Source organism: Diceros bicornis, chromosome 14 (genome assembly GCF_020826845.1).
Source record: "Diceros bicornis minor isolate mBicDic1 chromosome 14, mDicBic1.mat.cur, whole genome shotgun sequence".
Classification (NCBI taxonomy): domain Eukaryota; kingdom Metazoa; phylum Chordata; class Mammalia; order Perissodactyla; family Rhinocerotidae; genus Diceros; species Diceros bicornis.
Genome location: NC_080753.1, coordinates 52,212,016 through 52,239,273, shown reverse-complemented (window position 1 = coordinate 52,239,273; position 27,258 = coordinate 52,212,016). Strand labels below are relative to the sequence as shown.

The 27,258-nt window shown below is 42.6% G+C and overlaps 1 long non-coding RNA gene across 1 annotated transcript; it reads right to left on the bottom strand.

Annotated features, from left to right (window-relative positions):
* Nucleotides 1-10,064: 10,064 nt before the first annotated feature.
* LOC131413510 (uncharacterized) lies at nucleotides 10,065-27,053 on the bottom strand. Its single transcript, XR_009221955.1, has 3 exons — nucleotides 26,964-27,053; nucleotides 14,855-15,165; nucleotides 10,065-10,117 (listed from the first exon to the last, which is right to left on the bottom strand). It is a non-coding gene; the product is annotated as an uncharacterized LOC131413510 (long non-coding RNA).
* Between the last annotated feature and the right edge of the window lie 205 nt (nucleotides 27,054-27,258).

Below are 27,258 nucleotides of genomic sequence, written 5' to 3'. Positions count from 1 at the left end.
AATCTAGAGTTTCTGTCTTAGTCTGTTTGGCCTGCTATAACAAAATATCATAGACTAGATGGCTTATAAACAACAGAGATTCATTTCTCATGGTTCTGGAGGCTGGAAAGTCCAAAGTCAAGGTGACAGAGGATTAGGTATCTGGAGAGAGCCTGCTTCCTGGTTCATAAATTGCCTTCTAGCTATAACCTCACATGGCAGAAGCAGGGAGAAGGCTTTCTGGGGTCTCTTTTCTAAGGGCACTAATCCCACTCATGAGGGCTCCACCCTCACAACCAAATCACCTCCCAAAGGCCCCACCTCCAAATACCATCACATTGGGATTAGGTTTCAACATATAAATTTTAGGGGAACACAAACATTCAGTCTATAGCAGTTTCTAACTTGGACATTGTATCATTAAGAAAGAGAATTCAGGAATATGAAAAAATGTACATGGTAGGGATGATTGTGCACAGTGGAAAGCAGAGCCTGTTATCTGTTCTGACTCTTTCCTCTGTTCTTGTCTTCTGCAATTCTCAGGGTGCTGCTTCCATGAGCATGAGGAAACTTCTATTAGCAGTTCAGCCTCAGGGAGAACAGCTGGTGCAGAGTGGTAAGGATCCTGCAGGCAGGAGGAGAAAGTAACCTGAGTAAGGAATGAAGAGGAGGGATGAGAGATTTCTCTAGGACTTGGACAGCAGGAGTCTCTGAATAATTTGGGGAGAAGTTGGGATAGAGAATCAAGTAGAAGAACCAGTTGCTGTGAACTCTGTGCTTGGATTTCCTCTTTGATGGTCTTTGAAAATGTGAATATAGGATTTTAGTTATTTTTAAGTTCCTTTGGAGGCTAGACAGTTTCCCGAAATTCATTGTTGCCTTCCAGACTGGGCCACGTGAGTCTCTGGTTTCTCTGGGTTACGCTGGGGTCAGACTTGCTTTTAGAATGAGAGATGGACACATCCTTCAGCTGTTGGAAGTGCGTGGAGTGCCGGGCAGTTATCTGCACATAGGCTAGGGGATGCTTTGGGAGGAAGAGAGTGAAGAGTAGAGTCACTGAGGTCAAGAAAGAAGGCATTTTGGGCAAGAGTACAAGAACATCACTGCAAAGAAGAGATCACTCAATTTGCACCTTGGAGGTCAATGCTAGCCAATTCTTAACCCATTATTATAGAGCAATGGGGACCAACATTAGCCTCCTGAGGAGATCACGAGAAGCATAAATGGAAAACAATAAAGATAAACAGCTCTTTCCAAAATATTTCATGGTTTAAAAAAACAATGATGTGCAAAAGTATTTATATACAAGGGTTATTTATAATAAAAACATAATGTACATACAATAAAATTTGCAACTACCTAAAAGACCAATACAAGCCATTGGCTAATAAAGAAGAGTATTGTAAAAGTATATTTAATAACATGGGTGAATGTTCACAGTTTAAGTCAACAAAGTAAGATACAAAAGACATATATAGTATGATCTCAATTTTGGTATATCTATAATATATGCATAAAAAGACTAAGATGATGTACAGTGATTTGTTAATAGTGCTATCTTTGGTTGATAAACTTATAGGTGAATTTTATTTTCTTCTTCATGTTATTCTGTATTTTTCTAATTTTCTGAGTTCCTCTGGAGGCCAGAAGATGTATTGCTTTCTTATTTAGGAAAAAAAAAAACATAAAGTGATGTTATGATTATTTTAGTGATAATATTTGGTGGGGTGGAAGGAGATGGGTGGGACAGCAGCCTGATGGATAGGCAGGACAGAGGGGGTGTATTCTGGGACGAGGAAGATTTGGGGAAGACCCAGAAGAGAGGAAGGGATTAGAAATCAATGAGAAAGAGAGGAAAACTAAGAGGAGACATAACAAAGCACAATGGTGAAGGAATTAGCCCTCAAAAGGAGTAGGCACATCCTTTCCCTCTAGAAAAGAGAACACGGAAGAACAGATGACAATACAAGTAAATTTGGAAGCCATGGTTAGGGAAATGGAGGCAGTTTGTGCCTGCTGGCCTCCATTTTTATTACGGAGTGAGAAGAGCGATTGTCCACAAAGAGTGAGGAAATTGAGGGCAGAGTTAGGGTCAAGGGGACAGTGGCAAAGATGTGAAGCAGGTGCTCGGGAAATAGGAAAGAGATTCTAGTGAGTAGCTGGGATTGAGAACCACTGAGGCCCCCGATCATCGCTTTCCATGGAGCCCACTAAAATGTGGAGTAGATGCCTGTAGTTGTGCCCGCCTGGTGCCATCCTCTCTGCCCTGGGAACGGCACTCGCCTCCTTCTGGGATCCCTCCTCACTCCACCCACGTGGTTTTCAGAGGAGTGATGGTATTTTCATGTGATCTCACCCCCTAATCCACAGTGGACCAGTCCAGGCATGGTACCTAGTCCAAGCTAAGGCAAGTTCCTTCCCCTGGGATTTTTCTTAGAACCAAAAACATCATCATTTCAGTCTCTCTCCAGTAGCTGAAACTCTAATTCAGAGGATCTCAAGCTTTCGAGTAGATAAGAATGAACTAGACTAGAAGTCTCTTTGAAATTCAGATTCCTAGGCCACTTGCCCAGAGGCTCTGAATCAGTAGGTCTAGAGTAGGTCTCATGATGACCGTACTGTTATATATCAATCTCGGGCACTGCTGGGGACCAAGATGTGTGCAGGGTGAAGAAAGTAGACTGCAGCAAGGAGGAGAAAATGCAGAGAGAAGAGGTGAAAGACAGTGCTGGTTGTATTCCAGGTCCTGCCTCCAGCTACGTTCCTATCCTTGGGTCCACGTCCCAGACTCTTATAGCAAAGGCCCCCTCTTTGTGTAAACCAGTTCAAACTGTGGTCCAGTCACCTGTAACCACATAGTTCTAACAAGTTCAGAATTTGTAGGCAATTTTTTCCTGGAGTGCTTAAGGGACAGGGGGCTTATGCACAGTTGTCCCTTGAAACACCAGCACGTGCACACAAAAACATGCTGTGCACCATAAGACAAAGCACTTTTTGTGGTGCTGATGAGAAAAAGTAGGGAAAAAAACAAAGAAAGATAATCATGTATAACTAGCTCCTTTTGCCACCTTAATCTGAGGTGTGTTTGCTGTCGCGGACATGAACCTCAGCCCACAAAGGCCTACTGCAGCCCCCATCCTGCCTGAAGGGCAGAAACTTTGCCTCAGTCAATTCTGGGAATCCGTTCTCCCTGGGTGGAGCAGGTATGTGGAGCAACATCTTGTACGAGGGGCTGTCAGGCAGTCCTGGCTGCCGTCTGACTGTGCAGGTGTGTGCTAAGGCAGCCACTGGCTCACATGTCCACTGAGACAGCCTTCACCGCCGTCCACCAGGCACTTCCCAGTCCACTGCCTCTCCTTACTAGTCTGTGCACAGACGAGTGAAGGGCAGAGGAGCATCCCGGTCTGGTCCATACCACATGGGAGCATGGAAGTCTCTGCAATGTTTGCTGAGGCCACCACCCTGGTCGCCCTCTGCAGCCAGCCCTCGGAATTACGATGCAGGGCGTCTCTCTCCATATGATCATCACTTACCCACCGTCTTTATTCCTTTCCTAACCCCAGAGGAAACCTCACCTAGATTTGGGGGTAATGATGGGTGTAGGGAGCCAGCCTCAGCTCCTGACATTCCTCCCTAAGAGCGTAGTCCTTCAAAACAGTGTAAGACAGCAAAAAGAGCCCAGGCCATTTGCTCTCCATCCTACCACATCCTTTCCCTGAGGCAACAAGCATTAGATGTCCTGGCTGCTCTTGAGGAGGGAGGGGCTGACAAAAGGAGAATGATAGGCTGGGGGAGGGAGGGAACAGGACATAGGTTAACTTCTAAAAACCATCATCCTGACAGCAGACAACAGGCAACACTCGCCATGCCTGCATGCACGCTGGAAGTACATATGCATTATTAATCCACCTGGGCAGTTTTACCCTTTCCAGCCTGTATCCCAGGGTTTCTCCACTCTCTCCACCTTCTGTACGGGATGCACCAGTTTCCTGAAGCCCAAAATTTGAGCAGCTGTCATTCCCTGTATAGCCAAGCTCGGCAGTTTGCCGAAAAGGACATGCCGGCCCTGCCAAGGAATGATATATGCCAAAAGGTACTGCATTAGGCTCTTCATTAACTGGAGGGCCAATAAATTTATGAAAAGCATGAATCAGTTAATCCATTACTTAGAACGATTAATAGCTAATTAACAGGAGGACAGGGCTGACCCTTCGATTCATCTCCACTCACTCCTGAGCACTCACTTGTAGATACGGACTTCAAGGCAGAAAATGGAAATCAGATTGCCTGTCTACTGTGTTCCAGTCAGATCCTGAGGGGCAAAGCTGATGCGCTGGACTAAATGGAACCTTCTCTAAATGCTGGGACTTCCTCTGAAGGCCCATGCAGTTTTTGAACTTTTTATTATGGAAATAGTCAAACATGATAAGTAGATAATAGCACAGTGAATTTGAGGTACCCATTATCCAATCTTCGACAAGTATCAATATGTGGCTAATTTCATACCCTCTATGTGCCTTCTTTCTGAATTATTTTAATGGAAATCTCAGACATATGATTTCATCTATAATTATTCAATACACAACTCTAAAAGATAAGGACTTTTAAAAAACATCCACAATACCAATATCACATCTAAAAAATAAATCAATGATGATGATTCCTCAATACCATTAAATTTCCTCATGAATCTTATAAATTTTTAGGTTTGTTTAAATTGGGATCTAAATAAGGTCCAGACAGGGCAACTGGGCGATATGCCCCTTATTATAATACTCTTTGAATCTGCAGCTTCCTCCTCTACCATTGCCTATTACTTGCAATTTTTTGTTGAATTAACCATGTCATTTGTCCTTAGCATTTGACACAGTCTGGATTTTGCTGACTGCAGCCCTGTAACGCTGGTTAATTTGTGTGTGTGTGTGTGTGTGTGCACGCATGCATGTGTGTGTCTCATATTTCTGTGGAAGTTAGATGTAGAGGCTGAGTTCAGATCAGTTTGTTTTGGCTCTTGTTTTGGCAAGAATTTCTAAGGAGGTGGTTGCACTTCCATCAGGAGATACACGAACTCTAGTCGTCCGTCTCTGCTGCGGTGTTATCAGCCATTGGTGATTATTGCCTAGAGCAGTGGTCCTGGACCAGGGTTATTTTACCTTCCCAGGGAACATCTGGCAAGGTCTGGAGACATTTTTTTGGTTGTCACGGCTGGGGGAGGGGCTGTACTGGAATCTAGTGGGTCCACACCAGAGATGCTGCTACAATGCACAAGACAGCCCCTCACCGCAAAGAATTATCTGGCCCAAAATGTCAACAGTGCAAAGCTGAGAAACCCTGGCCTGAATCCATTTATTTATTTGGGGCACTAAAATGTTATATTCTAATTCTATCATTCATTTTTTATTTATTAGCCAGACTTCTTATATAAAGAAATACTTTCTAATCAACTTTTTGGCTTCCCTGAGATAGAATTCATATAGCAGATATAAGTAAATGCTAGATCCTTTCATTTAGAGGTTTTCACAATGATGAGGTTGTTTCCTAGCCTCCTCTAAAGGGGATTTCTTCTTATAAGAATCATTTATGAACTCGGGGATATAAAGGTATTGGATGGGTTTCAACACTGCAGCGATGATCTTTACTGATGCCAAAAATGTCCCATCTTCGGACAACAGGAGCTTATTTGGGTTGGTTCATGAGTTTTTTTGACACACCCAGAAGTCTTCAAAAGTTTGCTTGCATTTCGAGTGGACAAGATACTCCAGGATCATCTTGTATATTTACTCTCCGGGACTGGATCAGCCACTTCTCCAGGGAGACTTGGTTCCTTTCAGTGGTATTTAGCCATCACCATCTGGGTCCTAGGGGGACTTATGCATTTTAAGACATAAATAGCCCTCATAATATTAAATTTCTAAGACTGGAATTTTCTGAGCTATATTTTGCACATAGTAAACTTGGACTCAAGAAAGTGGTTTTACCCCAACGCAAACGTAAAGCCCATGGAAATTTTTGAAAGCAGGCAATAGACACCCACCCTCATGTCCAGATTCTCTCTTTTAGTCAGCAGGCCTAGGAAGGGAACAGACTGTTTCAGAAGCCCAATAATGAGGATAAAATGACAAAAGAGGCTGGATCTTGGGGGCCAAGAAGGCCTAGAAATGACAGTTGCTCTGAACCCTCGGGGCTCCAGTCTCTCCAAGGCTAGGACTTTCCCCAGCCCCTTCTCCTTGGCAGCAGCAGCACTAGTGGGCCAGCAGGTGTTTCCTGCAAGCAGAGGCTGCAGAAGGGCACCAGGGTGTGCCGTGAGGAATGTCAACTCTACCAAAAGTTTAGGGAGATGAGAGGATCTTCTGTGATATTACAAATCCGATACATAATTTTATACTATAAAACAGGTAGATTATGGAATAGTATGCAAGATTTACCACTTCAATTTAGAATACGTGACTTGGAAATTTGGAAATTTAGAAATTTCAGCTTGCTACAGGCCCCTCTGAACTTACCTTTAGACTCTGGGGTGCAGAGTCCTGGTCCCCTGGCATCAGGGTGTCTTAGAGGAAAGCATGGGAAGCATTGTGAGGCAATTCTGAACCCCTTTCTGCTCCAATAAAAGAGTCTTTTCCTTTATTATAAATTTAGGTAGTTTAAATTATATTGAAAAGTCAGAAGATATGTCATTTGTTAAAGTCGAGAACTCTTTTATGTAGGGAATCACTGTCTCCTAATTTCTCCTTTCTTGAAAAGTGTGATATATTGGAGCTACGTATCTTGGGTTTAAACTGAAGTATGACAGATTGAGAACAGCCTTAAATCCTTTCTGGAACAAGGTAGAAGACATATATATATGTATATATATAACTGTGGAAACATATCTGCTATCTGCCCTCCCCAAAAAAAGTGCCTAATTTTTTTTTTTAGCCCTGCAGTCACTTCTGAGTGAGCTCAATAAAAAACTCCACTGCCCAAGTGCTGGAATCAGATTAGCATGCTCTAGCTCTGATGTTCTGTGCTCAGGGAATTGGAAGAAGCTGATAGGGCTGGACTTGGGCTACTTTGCATTTCTCAGTGACATCCTCTAACGAGCTGACAACGCAGAACACCAGGCTGCTGTCTTGGAGAAATGAAAACAATTCAGTGGTCATTTCACATCCTATCATCCTAATGACAACCCATGAGCTGCCTTCTCCTTGCCCTTGATTAAAATACATGGGACCTGCATGAGGAATTGAAAGCAAGGGACCCGACAGGGAAAGAGACGAAAGAGAGCTTCGAGAAGGGAAGGAGGCACCTAAAGAAAAACACATTTAAGAAAGTCAGAGAGATCAAGGGTACTAGCCTTGACCTTGCAGCTTGCACTCTTGGAAATCGTCAGCTACAATGCCTGATTAACTTTCTCCAGTAGAGCCAATGAATGATTCCACCAAAGGAATCCAGTTCTATGTCATGGCTCAATCACCACACCAGTCCAAATTATAGGCGTGATGCTCCCAAGGTGAAAATTCAGCTGGTGTGCACCGGGAAAGCTGGACTAGTTGTTAAAATATTGAAATACTGCATACTGATTGATTAAAAAAAACACTCGCCAAGCCCTTGTCCCACCCACTGCCTCAGCCCTCCCCACCCCACTCCTAAAACCCCTAGTTCACCATCACAACTCAGCAACTTTACTAAATGGGCAAGGCTTGGCACAGGAGGAGCCTGCCAGCACCCTGATTCAGCATAGTAGGCGGCTTCCATTCTGACTGGTCAATGTCCAGGCCAAACCCATTATTAAATAGTTTTCATATTCGATTAGACATGCCCATTAGACTGCCCAGCACTGCTGAGCCTTCTCAAACCTTGCCAACAACCTCGCAGGAACAGGCCCTCCGCAGCAGGCCTGCTCTCCACTGCCTGCCTCCTGGGGCCTGTTGCCTACACGATCCACTCCCACTGGCCCCAGTGGAAGAACAAAGGAAATGAAAGGCCCGCGATCATTCTGGCTCTCAGGATTGGACAACCTTCACACGCTTGGCAGGCTTATCATTAGGATTTTTTGACTGCCCTTTTCTTGTCGCCAACCCTCTTTAAGCTTCCTAAATTAATAATGATGAAGCTCTTCAAGCCATCTCTCCAGTCTTTGTTTTTGATGATTTCCATTCTCAGGGCCCTTTTCTCCTCTCTCTGGTAGCCCTTTACCAGTCTCTTCTTCATTTGCATCCATTAGTTCATTGGGGATGAAAAAAAAAAGGAAACACAATTAAGAAAAAGAAAGAAATGGCCATTTAGGTATTGCTGAGTTGAGGATTTGGGGCAGAAACAATATGAAATTTCATAAGCTGTTTTCCCCAGGGAAAGGACCCAGAAGGAGCAAGAGGATGGAGTATCCCTAAAGGATCACGTATAACATCTAGCCCATGGCAAAGGGGGAACAAAAGGGCAAGGGTGGAAGCCCCGGACCAACAATTGAACCTGGGCTTGAACTTGCCTGGTATAAGGAGGGGGAAAACTCCCTCTAAAGCAATCAGTTCATCGTAAGTCAATAATCCTCTGCTTTGGAATAATCATCTCTCCTTTCTCCTTAATGAGAAAAATGGTACTACCAGGTTCAACAGAGTCGTTCCTCCTTCTCCTCCTCCATCTTACTTCCCTTGTATTTCTGCATCATTAGACTTTTCTTATCCCACTGAAGAAACACAGAGAGGGAGCATTCCAAAGGACCTTGGGCTGCCCACCTGGCAAGGAGGAGTCTCACAGCGCAACAACAGCCTTGGGCAGGAGCCAGGGATTCCAGCTGTCAACCTTCCAATAGAGGGGAAGGGCTGCCAGCTAAAGTAGAAAACCAGAACATCTCAGAGAAGTGAGGATGTCTTTAGGAATCACTCACCACTCCGCTACAAGCTTTAGCTTCCTCAGTTCAATCCAAGGCAAGAGAGAGGTGTTGAGTACTTCCTGTGTGTCAGAGTCTGGGCCAGGAACAAGGGATTTTAGAACAGCAGAAGACAGACTTTCTCTCAGGGAAACAGCTCATTGTTTGGCTATAAGATGGCTAGAATTAGCCAATCCGTAAAATAGTGACAACAATAACTATCTCTTTGTGACAGACACAATACTACGTGTTCACCAAATCGAGTTTATTGTCTCTCTGGGCACACAGCTAAACAGCATTTCCCAGTGTCACCTGCAGTGCCCACGGGAGTGGGCTCTGGCTACTGGAATGTGGATAGAGGGGTTGAATGCTGCTTCCAGGCCTGGCCTCTGAAACCTTTCCCACAATCTTCTGTGCATTGTCTATTCCTCCTCAGCCAGCTGGAGGTAAAAACCCAGCAGAGGGCTCAGAGGCCCTACAGGAAGTAGAGCCACTAGATGGAAGGATTTTGGGTCCCTGAGAGACTACAGAGCAGAGTCCCCCAGCCCAACACACGTACACACATACGAGCCACATTGGACTGTGATACGAGCAAAAAATAAGCTCATTGTGTTAATCCACTGAGATTTCAGGGTTGTTTGTCACAGCAGATAATGCTACTTACCCTATGTAACGTACTTGTGGATTTCATTAACAGATGGAAGAGATAATACATTTAGAGTGCCTAGTTCCATGCCCGATGCATAGCGGGTGCCTGGCACTGTGCCAGAAACATAGTAGGTGCTTAATAATTGAGGACTGTGAGATGTGAAGCTAGCTGCTTTTCGTAGAGGCCCTAGAGGCAGAATCTTTGCCATGAGACTTTGTAGCTGATAAGAGGGAGGAAGCTCCCAGAGCGGAGAACCAATGAAAACACAGAGACAGACATACAGGAAAGCTGTTGAAGAAAAAGGCACATGGGGAAAATTTTAAATGGCAATAGTCACCATAGATCTTTCTATCGGACCTCTTCAGGGCTTTGTCAAATACTCTAAACCTGCCAGCCTCCTTGAGTCCCCAGCCTCTCTACAGGTCCTGAGCCTCTTTCTCTGGCATGATCTGTTGAGCATTCCTTTGTTCTGGTGATTTCCCAGAGCAATCTTTCTTTCCCAGCCTTTGCCTGGCCTTTGGATCCAGCCACTCTGACTCATTTATAAAGTGCCAACTATATGCAAGTCACTGCATTAAACACTTACCAAGGCAGGGAGGATGGGAGTAGTCAGCCATGGTGCAAAGAAACAAGGGAGTACACTGTAGAAAATGTAAAAACAATGATAAAACTGTCAGTCTGCTTTTTATTATCACCGTGTGAAGGCAATCCTAAACAAAGCCAGTGATAAAAACTAGCCCCTGCTCAGATAGTCCCCTCACCACTCCCACACCCCTGGAATGCCACTGGCTGGAGACACAACGTCAAATACAACATGGTCCCTACCTTCAAGTTGCCTGTAGTCTAGTAGGGGAGATGACAGCTAAATGAATGAATAGTGTGGGGAGAAGTCAACATCAGGGAAGGCTCTACACAAGAAATGTTGGTGAGCTTCATTTTGCAGGCCCAGAGCTAGGATTCCACTAGATGAAGGAACAACAGGCACCACGACCCAGAGACATGAAGCCACATGACGCGGCCAGGAGAATAGAGATAGTTCCCTGTGTCTGGAGTTAAAGACGCACGCGGGCAAACAGATAGCAGTCAGAGGGTCAGACTAGAGCAGCCAACAGAAGTCAATTCTGGAAGAACCTTTATCTTGTTGGCAATAAGAAACTAACAAATCATTATTGCTTTTTTGTAACTTTATTGAGATATAATTCAAATACCATACAGTCCATCCATTTAAAGAGTACAATTCAATGGCTCGTTATGTATTCACGAAGTTTGCATCCATCACAACAATCATTTTGGAAACTTTCCATTACCCCCAAAAGAAACCCTGCACCCCTCAGCTGTCACTCCCCCATGCTCCCCTTGGGTATATGCCTAGGAGAAGTGAAGGGTTTTAAAAAAGCAGAAAGCGAAAAATTAGACTTCTATTTTTAAAAGGTTACTTGCTGACCTACCACTGCCCAAGGTCCGGCACGGCACACACTGACACGAGCGCACACACACGTTATTTCTTTCATCATCCTCATGATGTAAGTGGGAGGACCCACCTGCAGCCCCCAGGCTCTTACTCCTCGCCAGCTGCAGCCACTCAAATGCTGCACCTGCCCACCGGCCCACCCGTGCGCAGGCCCCACCTGATGTACTCAGCCGAGCCGGCCTTGGCCTCAGGCAAGTTTACACTTTTGGGTTTTCTTCTTGGCGGCTGGACTTGGCTACTCTGTTCTCTGAGATTTTCCCTCTCTTGGCCTGGTCATCACCTCTGAGAGTTAACATCCTCCCCTCCAAAGGCTCCTTCCTTGCTTACCCACCCCGTCAAACCGTACCGGTCCCCCTCCCCAAGAGGGGCAGGGCCTAGTGGCTATCAACAGCAACAGCAGTGACCCACGATGGTTGTTCAGCACTTACGGAAGCTCCTGGAATTCTCTCAGGACTCTTGCAGAAAGGGTATTATTGTCCTCATTTTAGAAATGGGGAAACTGAGGCTCAGGGAGTTTAAGTGGTGTTCCTTAAGGCTCCACTGCAGGTGAATGGCAGAGCCAAGCTCCCACCTGAGGGGTGAGATGCTGTCACCAGTTAGGACAGCTTTCGGCTGCATGGAACAAAGCTCTGATACACCAGCTTAGTCCAATGGGGATGATTTCTTCTCACCTAACAGGAGGTCCAAGTGAAGCACTGGTACAGCACGTCTGCAGCGTCAGTGAAGTCCCAAGCTCCTTGTGTCTTTCTGCTTTGCCACCCTTAGTGTAGGACTTGTACATTCAAGATCAAAATTCCTACTCCAAATCCTGTGCTTTTTAATCAGAAAAACAATAGCTTTACCCAAAGCCCCATTCACAAGGCTTCTCTTCCATCTCATTGGCTCATTAGGAATTTGTAACATTCCTGCTACAAACAAAATTAGCATTTGTTACCAAGGGATGGGGGAGAATGGATACTGGGTAGGGAACCTGGGATGCAGGCCCCAAGCAGAGCCCAGCCCCTCTGACCTCTCACACTCAACCTGCACCACCTAAGGCTTGAGGCCGGGCCACCTCCCCCCAACCCCCAAGATGCGTCATGCTAAACCACAAAGCTGAGCGTGCGGGAGAGCCTCTCTTGATCACCAGCGTTATCAGCCGAGTGCATATTCCCATGGGCAAGGGGTGAGGTTGGTCACTTCCTTTGGTTCAGTGGCTAGTGAAAAGTTCCCACTTTGGGAAGAGCAAGAAAGCCCTGGGGATATACTAGCCCTCAACTTTCCAGCCCTCACAGCTGCTGTGAGGCTTAATGGAAAAGGATCCAACACACTCATTTCCAGGCCTGCCAAAAGCCCTTCTGCAGAGACTTCGGACTCTCGAAAGGGCTCAAGAATAAATTATGTATTAATCAGCATCCCAAGACGGACGGAAAAGATGGGACACTGGTAATTTCTGAGCAGCGCTAACCTGGAATTTAGGGGATGGAGGGCAAGGAGAGATGTGGTGAGACAGGGACAAAAGGAACACCTTAGATGACAGTAAAAGAGAATCCTAGAAACATCAACGTTTACAGGGGCGTTACCTTTATAGCAGATACCTCTGTCTTGTCCTCCATTCCCTCTGGCTGAGTGGGCCCACGTGACTGAGGGAGCTGATCACGTGATATTTCCACACAAGGAAGGAACCTCCCAGGTTGCATCACCTCCACCATGCAGGCCAGGCCCATGCTCCTGATCCTGGTGACCTGAAGGTTACAACAATTTGTGAAAGCACTTCCCCCACAGCTCACTCTTCTAAACCAGGCGGGATGTGAACCTGACTCAAGGCGCCTTCTCTCTGGGCCCCATTTTCTCCCTGCTCTCTGAAGATTAAACCTGTGAGAAGCCTTGCTAAACATTGAATCATCTCAGATTTTTAGCAAACACCCTGCAAAATCGAGACCCCAGGGGCAAAACGTAATGTTCCATGGGAAGTACTACGTAATGGAAAGATTACAGGCTTCATGGGCAGCAGCCCTGGGTTCTAGACCTGGGTTCTAGACTCTCCACAAGACTCTCCAGCCCTCCATTGGTCTTCTCATCTATAAAATGAGGGTTTGAATTAGTGGAGATTGAAGACGATTTTGGCTCAAAGTCTATGACTCTAGGGATAGACTTGATTGCCCTCTGGGACGTGGTACTTCGTTTTTGTATGAATTTTCTCAGAAAATGTGACTTAATCAAAGATATTCATGACAATAACATTTGAGTGGTTACCCTGAGCTCTGGCAGAGTCGTTTAACCTGGTAACTCTTTTAATCCTCACAGCAATCTTATTGTAGGGTAAGTAGGTATTATTAATAGCTCCGGTCTACTGATGAAGTACCAGGCACCGGAAGATAACTAATCAACCATTATGCTTCCACTTGGATGTCTTAGGGGCATCTTCAATTTAACAGGTCGGAAACTAAACTCTGACTCCCCAACTCCACCCCGTCCACACCTGCTCCTCTCTCAATCTTCCCCTGCTCAGTAGATGGCAACTCCTTTCTTCCTCATACCCATGCGAAAAGCCTTCAAGTTTCTGCCATCTGCAATTCATCACAAATCATGTCTGCTTTGCTCTCAAAATATATTCAGAACCCACTGTTGTTTACCACCCCCAGTACGACCACCCTAGTCTAAGCCTCCATCGTGTGTTGTCTGGACCATTGCAAGAGTCTTCTTACTGCTCTCCCCTTTTCTACTCTTCTATTCCACACCACACATGCACACACACGTGCACACATTCACACATGCGCACACACAGTATTTTCTCTATACCATAGCCAGAATGATCCTTTGCAAATGTAAGCTATATTACGTCATTCCTCTGTTCAAAACTTTCGGTGGCCTCCCATCTCACTCCAGAAAAAATCCAAAGTCCTCACTCTGGCCTCCAAGGTCCTCCAAGATCTTGCCACTCCCAACCTCTCTGATCTCCTCTCCTCCCCTCTCCCCACCGCCATACCTCCCCAGCCACGCTGGCCCCTTCCTCTTCCTCAAGCGCACCAGGCCTCCTCCTGTGTCAGCCTTGCCTGGCCTGCCCTTCCCCCAGATATCCAAATGGCTTTTTTCAACACTTAATTGAGTCTCTGTGCTCTACCAAAAAGACTGTCTCTGACTAAATAAAATAGCGCCACTCTCATCTGTCTGTATCCCCCTAGCTTGGCTCATTTTTCTCTTAAGCACGCATCCCCACCAGACATAGTTTATATTATTTTTTATTTTAGTGTCCTTCTCCCTCTACCAAAGATAAACTCTGTAAAGACAAAGACTGTGTGTTCACCGTTGAACCCCCAAGGCCTCAAGAGTGCCTGGCATTTTTAAAAGTCGCTCAGGGGGATGGAGATGTTAGCTAACACTGTGGGGGTGATCATTGTACAATATGTACGTGTATCAATTCAACACTTGTACACCTTAAGCTTACACATTGTTATATGTCAATTATATCTCAATAAAGCTGAAAAAATAATAAATAAAAAACTCATTCAATAGATATAGGCAACCCTTGTTGTTTAAGTCTAATCCTTTCCTGAAATTCCACTGGACAGGGAATTTTTGGATAGCATAAGCCCATATTCTATTACATTAAAGGGAAAAATAAGAATCTGTTCCCTCTATCATCTATACTCCTTAATCACCGATAAAACAACCCACTGTGGATTTCTTCATGATATAAGGCATTTAAAATACCAATTACATAATTATTGGAGTGTTAATGAACTCATTAGTGAGTGTGCTTGTGTGTCATGTGCTATAATACTGAAAGAATTACACTTTCCTTCTCCACAGAAAGGAACCATAGACTGTAATGTAAGTAAACAATAAAATGATTTGTTAAAGATATATAAAGAATGCAAATATAACTCTCAAAATAAAATGAACAATTTTTTAAATGCTTACTTACTCAGTGCAGAGTTACCCAAGAGAGACGGAAGTCACTGTTACTGTATGCTTGTGGGAAAGAGAAGTCAAAGGCAGCTGGGCAAGGAGTGAGTGAAACCATCGAATTCCCAACGTACATCCATGTCCTAATCAAGGAATCAGTAGGCAGTCTTCTCTTCTTGGCATTCAGGAATTTGGAAGTGGATGGATGACTGTGGGTTATCATCCATAATCATAAATGAGGCGATAGGATTTAAAAAAAAAAAAACTCTCAAAATAGGCTTCTGTTTTAACTATGTGACTATATAATTTATTATCCACACCAGGACAAATCTGAAAGTGAAAGAAAGAAAAATAAATAAAACGATATTTTTAAGTATGCATTTATAGATTGACAAGTAGTTCTATAAAATAGTTCTAGTCAAAAATTATTTTCAAAAATAAAGTCACTTCTAAAAATAAAAAGCAATCAATATACGTTAAAACAAAACATTTTAAATTATCTAGATTGATTTGTCTAACCAGTTAAAAATAACATAAGCCCTAGGCCAGCCTGGTGGCGTAGTGGTTAAGTTCCTGTGCTCCACTTTGGTGGCCCAGGGTTTGCGGGTGTGGATCCCAGGTGCGGACCTATGCACCGCTTGTCAAGCCATGCTGTGGTGACGTCCCATATAAAGCAGAGGAAGATGGGCATGGATGTTAGCCCAGGGCCAATCTTCCTCAGCAAAAAGGAGGAGGATTGGCAACAGATGTTAGCTCAGAGCTAATCTTCCTCAAAATAAATAAATAATAACCTAAGCAGAATATTCTTGTTTCATAAACACTTATTGTAACCAGTTCTGGAGTCATATCTCTATCTAATATCATGTCACAGGTATTTTTCTAAAGAATGTATTTTTAATATATAGTTTTTTATTTTTTCATAAAATTGCCTGCAATATTTTTCAAAGCTGCATTTTATAGTTTATAAATAGTTTTGACATTGTTGACACTAGCAATTGACTCTTCTCAGTTGACCATAGTAATTTTTTTTTTTTTTTGCAGGGGAAGATTCACCCTACACTAACATCTGTTGCCAGTCTTCCTCCTTTTTCTTCCTTCCCTACCCCTGCCAAAAGCCCCAGTACATAGTTATATATAGTGCTAAATTCTTCTAGTTCTTCTATGTGAGCTGCCACCACAGCATGGCTACTGACAGAGCAGTGGTGTGGTTTTGTGCCCGGGAACCTAACCGAGGCTGCTGAAGCAGAGTGTGCCCAAGTTTAATCGCTAGGACATCAGGGCTGGCTCTGACCGTAGTATTTTTAATTAAGAAAATATTCTTTTCATAGGTGCTGAGATACCTGGTAAGTGAAGAAGTAATTCTAATAAATGGAAAATATTCTCAATTTTAATTTTTTTCTTGGCCAGCCCTGATGGTCTAATGGTTAAGATTGGGTGCTCTCACCACTGCAGCCCAGATTCGTTTCCGGTCAGGGAACCACACCACCCATCTGTCGGTTGTCATACTGTGGTGGCTGCGTGTTGCTGTGATGCTGAAAGCTCTGCCACCGGTATTTCAAATACCAGCAGGGTCACCCATGGTGGACAGGTTTCAGAGGAGCTTCCAGACTAAGACAGAAAAGGAAGAAGGACCTGGCCACCCACTTCCAAAAAAATTGACCATGAAAACTCTATGAATAGCAGCGGAGCACTGTGTGATAGAGCGCGGGGAAGTGAGAGGATGGCACAAAAAGACTGGGCAGGGCTCTGCTCTGCTAGACACAGGATCCCTAGGAGTCAGAATCAACTGATAGCGCTAACAAAAAAATTTTTTTCTTATTGAAATGTGTCACTATTTCAGTCCATATTTCACAAGTGCCATCTTTTTGTCATTCAGGAAAATTTTCTTTGACAAATGTTTTACAAGACAAAACTCATCAAATAAGTTGTCTCTGCTTAGGATTTTTTTCAATGTTTTGCCAATTTTAGATGCTACAAAATCATAAACCTTCTCAATTTCTTTCCATTCCAGTACAGAATATAAATTCATCCAGTAAAATGCAAAAGCTCCGCCAAAATATTCTTCCCATAAGTAAGATATTTCAAAGCATAATAATTTGTTCTCAAATTTTAATTATTTAATTTGTTCAATTCCTCCTTTGGTTTTGTAGGTATAAATTTTGTTTTCAATAATTACATTTTCCTAAAATCTTCCAGAACTGAAGTCTTTGGCTCACCGTTTCCTGAATACTTGATTAAAGATTACCAACTGATTTTAAACAAAATGCAAACAAAATTTAGAGGACTCATTTGTTTAAAAAAAAAAAAAGGAAAAGATCGTTATATATTGTAGTACACTTGAGTTGATTTAAAGGTAGCTCTTCAAAGGCTCGAACACATCTAAAACCTAAGAACATACAAAGAAGGAGAAAAGGCACATACTGCCGGGTCGAAGCACTTTTTATTTATTTTGTGTGTGTGTGTGTGTGAGGATGATCAGCCTTGTGCTAACATCTGCCAATCCTCCTCTTTTTACTGAGGAAGACTGGCCCTGGGCTAACATCCGTGCCCATCTTCCTCCACTTTATACGAGATGCAGCCACAGCATGGCTTGCCAAGCGGTGCCTTGGTGCGCACCCGGGATCCAAACCGGCGAACCCCGGGCCACCGAAGCGGAGCGCGCACACTTAACCGCTTGCACCACCGGGCCAGCCCCTGGAAGCACTTTTTAAATTCAGCATCATCTCTTTCACAAATATTTTGTAGCTCAGATTCTCTATGTATAAATAAAAATATTTATAATGTCTGTCAACCATAGCTTCTATTTTGTTGGTAGACTATCACAGCTTGTCTGGATGCAATTATGAACTATGAACACACTACATCTAATTCCAAATACATCTCTGCTCCACAGATTTCTTAATTTAGTAAAGACACTATTTTTCCCATCATGCCGTGCTCCACCAAAATCTGTATTTGTAGTTCCACCAGCATCTTCACTGTTGAATTGTTTTTAAGTGAAGTGCTAAACTACAATAAAGTCAGATGCTATATCTTTGACAGAATAAATTTTCAAAAGCTTTATTTTGAGTCCATGAATTGGCTGGAAAAAAAAATCAAACCATTACTTAAATTAATTGGCTTTCTCTTGAAGAAACTGATAGAAAACTGCATCATTCAACTATTTGTGACATTCCTCTGCTGCTAATGGAGCCATCCCACTAATAAATATCACTTTACTTTTCCTAGGCGCAGGAGACAAAATGAAATCAAAATTAAGCTAAATTAACTTGGAAGAATACTCATTTTACCTAACTGAAGAGCCATACTTCCCAGAGTGATATAAAAAAAAAAACTGCACATGTGAAATAGGCAACATCAGCCATAAGTGTCTTAAAGTAGCTACTAATTTTTTAAAATAGATGGTGATGCTTTTTCATAGATTTTATCTTCTGGGTTTACCTGCGGTCAGTGATGTTCCTACAGACCCCAGAGCGTACGGCAAATGTTAACAAGCATTTGTGCCAGTCTCACATTCATCAACATTCTTGAGCAAAAAATATTCAGGACTTAATTTTTCACTAAATGTGCACCTTTTTAGCTCAATGCTACTGAAAGGATTTTGGTTTTTTTTTTGCAAAAACAAAAACAAAACAAGGGGGGCCAGCCCCGTGGCCTGGTGGTTAAGTTCTTTGTGCTCCACTTGGGCAGCCTGGGTTCGCGAGTTCGGGTTCTGGACGCAGACCTATACCACTTGTCAGCCATGCTGTGGCTGCAACCCACATACAAAATACAGGAAGATTGGTGCAGATGCTAGCTCAGGGCAAATCTTCTTTAGCCAAAAAAAAAAAATCAAAAACAGTGTTATCACACAATAAGGTAAAAACATAGATTCTAGATTTACACTCTGTAATAGATGACAAGCCACTGAGGTAGCAGCTCAAGAGCATTCAGATCACTCTGTCTATGCTACACGGTGGGACTGACTGCTCAAACTATTTTCAACACGCATTTCCCATCCACCAAACCCAATCGGTGTCATGTGTCCTTCTGACCACGACGACTCTGTGTCCTGGTGGCTCCAGAATCTCACACAGGCTGAGGCTCAGAGCCCAGGTTGCCAGCAGGGGCAACAGCAGAGAATACTGCTCCCAGCATTGAATACTTAGACCAGAATGAGTCCTTTGTTCCTGGCCACTCGTGTCTGAGGGGAACAGACTCTCCCGCAGGGCCCTCCAGAGGGAATCAATCTTGCTGACACTTTGTCTAGCCTCCTGAGCTGTGAGAGAATAAATTTCTGTTGCTTGAAGCCACCGACTTGGTGGTACTTGTTACGACAGCCCTAGGAAACCAGTACTCTGCTTTCACTCCTGAAAGGAACCCATGCAAGTCCTCAAAACACAGTCTTGATTTGCACATGGAGAACCACATCTCTCTGGTTTGGCAAGTTGGCTCTTGAAATCTAAAACTTTGGAACCGACCTGGCACAGGAACAATTCCTATCTTCTCTTGTGGCGCACACCACCTTAGCGTCCACTCATCCAAGTGGAGGTTAAGAGGACATGGTAGGTCTGGGTGGTGAGGGTGATGGGATTACTTTCGCTACATCAAAGCTTCTGGGTGACATCAAGCTAATTACACAAAGCTATGTGGGCCTGTCTCCAAATCCTACAGCCCCCTGGAATCCTACTGTCCGTTAATTCTTCAATGAAATAGCTTAGTCAGACATCCACAAATTTGTAAAATGCCCAGGGCTTACAATTTTCAGGTCATCTTTTACTCCAAATTTCTGTCTCCACTCTGGAGTCTACCCTTCATTATTTCCTCAAAGCATACTTAATTCAAAACAGGAAAGTGAGGAAGAGTTTACTGAAGGTTTGGGAAGAAGGAAGAAGGTGGCTGCACAGCACAGAATAGGAAACAACTTAAAATTGAATATTAGGTGCCAGTCTTAAGAGGCCCTGGGACATCTTCCTGCTGCTTGGAATGCCGTACCAGCCATCTTCCTCTCTTTGCTGGCCTGCTCTCTTTCTAGTGCTCATTTCTCTCTGTGCCCCTTAGAGGCAATGCTCCTTAAGGATAGAAAGGCTTTTCAAGAAGTTTTCTAGGTTCAGTTCCCACCTCTGTTATCTCCTCCTTGTGTGATCTTAGATGCATTATTTAACCTTTATATGCCTCAGTTTCTTTATTTGGAAAACAGGTATAACATTATTTAGCCATAAAAAGAAATAAGTACTGATACACGCTACAGCATGGAAGAAACTCAAATGCATTATGCTACATGAAAGAAGCCAGACACAAAAGTTCACATATTATATGATTTCATTTAAATGAAATGTCTAGAATAGGTAAATCCATAGAAATAGGAAGCAGATTAGTGGTTGCAATGGGCTGGAGGGTAGAGGAATGAGGAATGACTGGTAAACGGGTTTTATAGGTGGAACTGTGTCCCCCAAAGGATATATTGACGTCTAAGCCTCATACCTCAGAATGTGACCCTATTGGGAAGTAAGGTTTTTACGCAGGGAATCAAGTTAAGATGATTAGGGTGCACCTAACCTAAAATATGACTAGTGTCCTTATAAAAAGGAGAAATTTGGATAGAGAGATCGACAGGTAGAGGAAAGATGGTGTGAAGACACACAGGAAGAACACCATTTGAAGATGGAGGCAGATATTGGACGGGTGCAGCTGGAAGCCAAGGATCACCAAGGCTTGCTGGCCATACTGACGCTGGAAGAGGCAAGGAAGGATTCTACTCAGAGTCTCAGAGGGAGCATAGCCCTGCAGACACTGATTTCGGAGTTCTAGCCTGCAGAACTGTGAGACAATAAATTTCTGTTGTTTTAAGCCGCCCAGCTTGTGGTACTTTGATACAGCAGCCCTAAGAAACTAATACAATGGATACAGGGGGTTTTTTTGAGGTGATGAATATGTTCTGGAACTAGATAGAGGCAGTGGTTGCACAACATTTTGAATGTATCGAGTGTCATTGAACTGTTCACTTTAAAACAGTTAATTTTATGTTATGTGAATTTCGCCTCCATAAACACACACACAAGCATGATAACACCTGCTACAGTTGTGAGCATTCATTGAGTCAACACACAGGAAGCACTGAGAACAGTCCCTGACACGTAGTAATCATTCAGTAAAGGTTAGATAGTATTACTATTTCCAACAGTCTCTCTTCAAACTCCCCACCTCTAACCATCAAACAAGGAACAGCAACTAGTTCCCCAAGGCCTGTTTTCTCTTTCTGCAGCGCCAACACTGTGTGAGGATTGAGTCTGAAATGTCATCCCTTTTCACATAAACTGTCCCAACAAGTCATTTTCCCAAAAGTTTCTCACCCACAATGTGCATTGTACCCCTCCCACCCACCACCACTACCACCAATTATTCAAAAATCAGCAGCGGATAAATTTATAAAAATTGCAGTTATTTCCATCCCATCCCACTAAGAGGCTGGACAAGCCCCTTCAGTTGTCCTTCTTGGGGGTGAGGGATGACCCTGTGGGGCCCACCTGCACTCTCTCCTCCTGCCGCTGACCAACGTTTCTCCAGGCTGTGACGGGAGAAGCCAGTAAGGCCAGTTGCTCACATGGAAATCAGACGCCTAACCCGGGGCTCTGGGTTCCAACCAAGCGGGTTTATTGTCTTCTACTCGGTTCATTACGTGAGGAGAAAGCCCAAGTGGGTGGATTGTCAATCTATTAAAATGATGCAAGGCCCAGAAGAACTAAGAATTAAGGTCTTGATTTTAGAGGATAAAAATAAACTCACAGAAAAATTACTTGCTGACTTTAAATCTTCCTTTTTTGTCACCCTACCCTCTAGCATTACAGAAAAGAAAGATGGAAAGCTTTGCTAAGTATTGAGAAACCAGCCTTGGAGAGATTTGATGCTTTGTGCAAGTGGGAAATTGATCAGAGGAGGAAAGGAATGGAAAAAATTGTGCAAGTAAACTCGAGCAATGAAAGGAAAAATTCAAGGAGACACGTCAGACCACAGCAGCCGATTTGAATCAAGAATGCCATAGATTTGGGGCAAGCTTTTTTGAAAATATATGCCTCAAATTACATTTCACAGAATTGCCATTAATGCCCTACAACTTGTCTTAACATGCTACATCTTCAGAAAGGCTCTTTTTTATTATTAATACTTTATTGGTTTTGTAGTAGGCACCATAGGAGAGAGTATATGGGGGTGAAAACGTACCAGCAAGCTCTCAGCCATGCATCCAGGTGGCAGTGCAGAAGCACTGGTTTGAATGATTCTGTTACAAGCTAGATGCATATTTATGTCTGAGGTGCTTTCTTCTTCATAAATATTCTCTCTGGTGTCTCCATGTTCTTCCCTACCCATTTAGGAATCAGTTAACCCCATAACCAAACACTACTGGGAGAGCCATGGAAAGAGACAGCTGTTTCCCAAACAATCGCCAAAGGAGGAGAAATTCTTATCACAATATTATATCACAATATTAACTGGTTGCTGGGGAAGGATATTCCCTCCCTTTCATCTGTTGAGATTATCAGAAAAACAGAGGCTACATTTAGAAAGAAAAAAAAAAGTCCTTACTATAAGATAGAGCAAGTGAGAAATTTTATGAGTCAAATAAATGATGATGATAAGAATAATTATTAAAATAATTGCAGTCAATATTTATGGAGCACACAGGCCAGGCCTTGTGCTGAGTGGTCAACGTGATTTATCTCATTTAACCCTTCCAGCCACCCTATGGGGTAAATGCCATTATACCCATTTCACACATGAAGCAACTGAGACTCAGAAAACATTGCCAAGTTCATAAGCTATTAAGTGGAGCCAGCCCTCTGAACTAGGTTTATCTGATTCTGAAGCCCATGCTGTTAATTACAATGCTTCTTGCCAAAATGAAAGTTCTCACATGCCCAAGGAGAATGATACCATTCTCTCTCCAGTGGATTTTTATTCTTTTTGTAAAATGATCCAGTTTTTTTACTGAAAATAACCTGTAGCTTCTGTGGCCAGTGTTCCTCTTGATGCCAGGTCTGCAGCTCTGAAACTGAGGGAGGTCATTTTCTTCTTGCTGACCAAGTAAGCAAAGCTCACTGGGTTTTTGGGATTTAAAAAGAAAAAAAAAAACAAGAGATATAAACAGGTGAATATAGTTACTGCGAAGACAAACAATAAAAATGGAGCCCCTGCCTGGAAGTCTGAGTGCCCTACAGTCAAGACATAATTGCGAGAGAGTTAAAGGGAAGAGAAAAGGGAGGGAGGAAAAATATGGGGAAAGCCAGGAGACCCGCTCAAAGCGCAAGATAAAGGCGGAAGAAAGTAAACGCTTTTCCTGGATAATTACAACTGGGATCTTACAAGATATGAGGTTAGACACTTGGTGAATTATATATTTCTAATTCCTCTACTGAAGCGCCATAGGCTAGAGACAGCCTCCCAGGTATTAATGAAAATGCCTCAGCATGGTGCTCTAAATTCACTGCAGTGTGCCAAACCTCACAAAATCAGCTCAGAAAACCCGCAAAAATGGCAACATCGATTCCTTTGATCAGTTGATTTCTCTTAATAGCAACTGTTCTCAAACTGTCCCCCCCATCCCACATACACACATGTACATGCACACACGTGTGCATTCACACGCACACAGAAAGAGAGACAATTCTAAGGATATTTTCTGGATGGGTTGCTTTGCCTTTGAAATGTGTTTCCTTATTCTTTGGTGAAATTTAAAACAATATCAGCATCCTGCTGCTAAACTGAGGCCTAATGACCTGCCACTTAGCAAGAGCAGAGCTCTTCAGATCCTTAGACAATGGAGGTGCAGCCTAAGACAACAGAATTCCACTTCCTCTTGGGCAGCTTGGTTTCATTCCATTTCTTCTAAGTGGGTGAGGAGCAAGAGTGTTAAAGGCCAGGAGAGCTTAACACTTTGAAGTAGGCAATTCACTGTCTCCTGGTGCCGTCTCTTCCTTACTCAGAATCCTCAAGTCTCTGCCTTCCCCTCCTTCAGAAACTTCTCTCCAACATCTAAGGCTTGCTCAGATCCTACTGGTGGGGGTGTGAATTGATACCATTTTTGTAGCAAGCAATTTGGCAGTCTGTATCAAAAATCTCAAGGATATCCTTTTCTGTGAACCACACAAAAATATAATCCATACAAAAGATTTATGCACAAAAATGTTAATTTCAGAATCGTTTAAAACAGGAAGGAAAAATACAGTGCCCAATTATGAGAGAATGCTTGGGTAAATAATGATCCACCCATTTATGCAATAATATTTTTATCACTATAAATGATTATGATATGATAAAAGTTAAAACTAGCTATAAATTTATTTACAGTATAAGCTCAACTATACAAAATACCACTCACAGAATGAGGGAAAATGCTAAGTGTAGTTACCGCTAGGTGGTGGAATTATGTTTATATATAAAACAATGAAGGAAATAACATTTTTCTTTTTGTTATGTTTTCCTTTATTGTCCAGGTTTTCTACAATAAATGTTAGTGTTTTAAAGGCAGGAAAGTACTGTGGTTAAGAGCAGTCTCGAGTCGGAAGACCTGGGTTCATATTCCAGACATCCCAGATTCACCACTCACGACCACCACTCGTGTAAGGATGTACATCCACGACTTTGAGCAGGATACTTAGTATCCCTGAACTCCAGTTCCCTCATCAATAAAGTGAGGATAATTTTATTGTTGTGAGGAGTGACTGAATTAATATATATAAGGTGCTTATAACAGTGGAATAGAGTAAATGCTCAGCCAAGGTTGAATGGTAAGCACTGTGGATAAAAAGATGACTAAGATTGGCTCCTTGAGGAGGGAAAATAGACACGTAAACAGACATTCATAAGTCAATGAGGTAAGTTCTACAAAGAAGGGAGATACAAGATACTGTGGGAGCAAAGAAGAGAAAGTCCCTATCTGCCAGGGTAAGAATTTTCACTATCACTGGAATTAGAATCCCTCAAATAGTTTCAAATCCTAATGTTACTTTATCTTTATTTATTTTAGGAACTCAGTGGGGAGTGAGGATCTTCAGAAGGGGTGGCAGATACCTAATATCTTAAGTCTGTAAAGCATTTTGTAGATTCCAAACTGCTCTCATCTACACCATCCTTATTCACTCCCACATGACATCTATAAGCCTGGCTATTTTTCAGCAAGGCTTAGAGAGGTTAAGTGGGCTGACTAAGGCAACTCAGCTAATAAGGAACAGAGATGAGACGCAAACTCAGGTGCTGTGGGAAAGAATTTGATGTCAAACTGGAGATGTTACAGAAAGGACTTCTCTGTCAGGAGAGGCTCAGGTTTTTATTCATTGCTTCCACAATTTCTACTACTCATAGGAGGAAGCAGGAGGAACTAAAGAAGACCCAAAAGGAGACTTTGAGCCAGCCTTCCTTATGGTTGTCTATGCCATAGAAGTTAGGCTCATGAAGTATATGTTCTGTTAACATCTCTATTTGACAAGGGAGTCTCTCACACCACAATGGGGGCAAAGGAGTTTGGTGTGCCAGTGAGCTGGTAGACAGTTGGGGAAGGCCAAACATGAACCCCCTAGAGAGAGAAGGTTTGGATAAGCCACCACCAAGAGCTCACACTCTTTATAGGAATTCTGGAATGAGACACAGACTATTTGTTGATCCAAGGATCATTGACCCTATACTTCTCTATGCCTGCCATTTTAATTTAGGCTTACATCTGCCGACTGCCTTTGAGTCTACCATCCATCCATAATGTTTTCTTTTGTGTACCCAGCTACTGAGAAGCAGTGTAGTCTAAAGAAGACAAGAATGAACTTGGAGACCAGTGACCTGAGATCAAACTTAGTTCAGCTATTTATTAGTTTTATGACTTTAGCAAGTAACTTGAACCTCTTTGAGCCTTAGCTTCTTCCTTTATAATATAGAAATAATCATACCCACCTCTTAAAGTTGTTGGGAGATTAAATGAAATATATGATGTGTTTTTGAAACATTCAGTAAAATGATTTGGCTCTTAAATATTACATATTCTTCAGAAAAAGGTAATGGATCCTTGGTGATCCTCACCCATGTCATAGTCATCATAGACTAGTTATGTGTCAAAAGTCACGTGATCCTGACTGCTCAGCAACTATGGCAGTCAGTTGGACCACTGCTAAGTCACCAACAGAGACATTTTCCACTGGAATAGGAGACACCATACTGACTCATAAAAAAGGAAGAGTTTCCTTTTTCTCCAACTCCCATGGTCTTCACCCAACTGGATAGATTAATCCACTGTTTTGAACATCTAGGTCAATAGTCTTCATTGCTATCACAGAAAATTGAGAGCTGCTATAGAATAAAAATAAATCTCTACCAGGACCTACATTTCTGGATGGAATCTGTGATGCTGTGAATTGCTCTTGATCAACACATTTTTCCATTGCCAGAACGGGCCTTCTTCGTACAATAACAGTCACACAGACGCTCAGTGACTTTACCAACCATAACTCTATGCAGTGATTGTCATGAATGATGAAATATGATTAGCAAATTACATCCCTGGTGTTTTATTTTAAGGGAACTTAAGGAAAATGAATGGATTGAGCTATTTTGCATTTTTCAGTAGAATCATTTAAAAGGAGTGGGTGATGGAGAACTCAAGACTGATGGCTAAAACAAAAGGCACAAATAATGTTGCCACTTCACAGCCTATCAGCATAATTCATCTTTGCCTCCTGTCCTGAACAGTTGTGCAATGTTGTTGTACATGGTTAAACAGCTGTTATTTATTTCTGGCATCTTTATTTTAGTACTGGATAAATTGACCTGGAATTTTTTTTAAATTACTTTATGCTAAATGGGTAAAAAAGATATGAGATCTTTATCATAAAATTTTACATTGTGCTTTCTTTATAAGTTAGGTCACGTATAACAATATCTCCGGGACTTGAGTAATACATGAAACTCCTCTGGTAGGTACAAGATGTTTCTTGTCATACCACATCTACTTTACAATGGATGGTATTGTGGCAAAGTTCATGGTTCTCGGAAATCTTGTTAGAAATCAAAGTGCTGTTACACTTTCGAATATCTTATATTGATAACAATAGTGCTTTGACATTGCTAACTTTTTTTCTGTCTTCAAACCCTAGGCTTATAATTCCTACCTCTCTCCCATGGAGTTGGCAGTAAAGTAAAATTCCATACAACCTCTTTTATTTTCCCACTGATATCACTGTAAAATTAGAGGTGCATTCCTATGGAAATAATTTGGCCCTGAAATATAATTAAAAACACACTTAAGAATGTAGCACATATTTTAAGCACCTACTTAAAAAAGTAAAGATAACCTTTTTTAAATAATATTCAAAATAGCCATACAATATAGGAAAAGCACTGGACTTAGGTTTGAATCTAAGCTCTACCACTTAGGGTGCCATATTCTCCAATTCTTTGTTCCCA